Source organism: Penaeus japonicus, unplaced genomic scaffold (assembly GCF_977035675.1).
Source record: "Penaeus japonicus unplaced genomic scaffold, GWHDUDI00000001_assembly GWHDUDI00000021, whole genome shotgun sequence".
In the NCBI taxonomy this organism is placed as follows: domain Eukaryota; kingdom Metazoa; phylum Arthropoda; class Malacostraca; order Decapoda; family Penaeidae; genus Penaeus; species Penaeus japonicus.
This window is the reverse complement of record NW_028234423.1, coordinates 3604548-3607047: the sequence shown is the minus strand read 5'-3', so window position 1 is coordinate 3607047 and position 2500 is coordinate 3604548.

Here is a 2500-nt window from a genome sequence, read left to right as displayed (position 1 = left end):
ATATATATATATATATATATATATATATATATATATATATACATGTATATATATATCTTCTTCTCAGCTTGTAAGGGTCCGTAGTTAGACATAAGCCTTCCCCAATTCTTTCCATCTTTGCCGATCCAGTGCTATTCTGTGCCAGTTCTTATAGTTGCTTTGGGGTAGTGGCATTCTTGCAGCATATCACACCTACCCCTCGAATTTCTTCTTGTATGTGATGCTGGTTGAGCCTTGATATTCTGCTGACTCAGCAGGAATGGCCGGTAATCTTTGATGGTTTAAATTCATTGAGAAGTGATAGGCTTAACCCACCGAGCGCTGGCCCAATGCGAATTGGCAGGTGATCAATTCACCTTCTGGCGTCTCAGAAGAAGGCTCTCCAACTTTGTTAAACATACTTGGTACAGCCTCCTTCCTCATTGATCGCACGCAAGCCTCTGCACCGCGGCAAGGTGACTGATCATAACAAAGGATATATATATATATGTATATATATATATATATATATATATATATATATAGCGGGAGAGAGAGATAGAGAGAAAGAGACAGAGAGAGTGAGAGAGAGAAAGGGGGGGGGGGGAGAGAGAAAGAAAGAGAGGAGTGAGATAAAGACATTAAGAGACACAGTTAACACTGATGGAGAGGGTAATCGCACAAAAGGTTGAATATATAAGCTGTTGCATACATTTATTTAAATTCTTATTCACTTTGTTCTATTCGAAGTAAAATTATTGCTTTCCCTTGAGCAGTGCCAAGAGTCATAAATCTATATTGCTATTCTCCCTTGCAAGATTTTCCCACCTGCAACATCTGACCTCTTCCTTTTTATGTAAATACGGAATCAGCGTATCTGATACCACAAAGTGCGAAACAATGGACAAACTAAAACCGCCTATGAACTCATTACCGAATCGTAAACATGGCGAAGGGTGTTAATTTATCACTCGATCGTCATTTGTTTTGTTCATAAGTCAATTGTCTCTGCCAGGAGTTTCGAAACAAATATTCGGTACGGCTCGAATGCTGTTGAAAGCAAATGGGTTTGTTTGTGTTGTTTACATTGAATACGATCGTAGTGATGCAAATAACAGGGTGAAAACGAACAACAAGTGTGATGATAGGCTGCCCCCCAAAAAAACAATTCATCTATTGTTTCAACCGATGAATTGCTATTGCTAACCTTCCAATATTCATCAGATTAATAAAATTCCAGGCCATTATATGTTACATAGATAATCGAATGGGAGATTTCCAGGTTTTTTTTCTATTCATTTATTTATTTTTATTGTATTTGTATATTTATTTTTCATAAAGTCTTGATTGAGAAGCCGAAGGGAATTATTTTGATAACGACTTGTCTTATGCGTCATCATACTCTTGCCTTGGATTATTTTTTCGAGTATCAGAGAAGATGCTGTCTGCTAAATCTATAGAAGGTGATTTGGGATAACTTACGTTTTTTACAAACTTAACGATTGAGAATGAAAGGATACTGCGACTATTTCTTATTATGATGATGGCGATGATAAAATTGATAATAAGGATAATGGTAACAATAATGGTGATGATAATGATAATGATGATAGTAATGATGATAGTGTCATAAAGATGATGATGATGGTAAACATAACAACAATAATAATAGTAATGATAATAATAATAAGTAATAATGATGAAAATAATGATATTAATGCTAATGATAATAATAAAGATAGTAATAATAATGATGAAAATAATGATATCAATGTTAATGATAATAATAAAAATAGTAATAAAAAAGATGATAATCATACTAATAATGATAACGGTACTTGCGATAATGATAATGGTAATCCTGATAATGATAATAGTAATAATGATAATGATAATGGGGAAGACGAAGACGACTTTTAAAGGAGATAGAACTCAATGGCAATGATAATTAATTTTCGCCAGGAAATCATAATCATAATGAAAATAATGATATATATTATGTTCCCTGTGTAATTAATCAAAACATTAGCTCCGTTTTTGCACTAGATCACAATACGAAGGCAAAACCTTGTAAATTAAAGTGAGAACATATTCATAAAAGACTATAAAAGTGATTATGAAATGATAGAGAGAACGAATGAGATAATAGCCAAGAAAAGTGAATGATAATTAAGAAGGGTTAGAGAAAGACGAGGAAGGGAGGGGGAAAGAGAGATTAATAAGGCAGAAAAGACCGACGTTAATGAAGATAAAGGATAGACGCTTTAAGAAGTTAACAAAATGGCGGATATGAAAACTGAAGATGATGAAGAGAAGGAAAATGTAACTGAAGCTATGAAGAGGGGAGGGGGAGGGGAGGGGGGGAGGCTGAGAGACAGGGTGATTATAAAAGCGATGGAGGGGAGAGAGAGCGGGGAAGAGGAAGAGATGGAGAGAGCAGGGGAGTAGGAGAGAAAGAGAGAGAGAGAATATGAGAGAGGAGGGGAAAATAAGTATGTTATTTCAGTTTCACATACACACG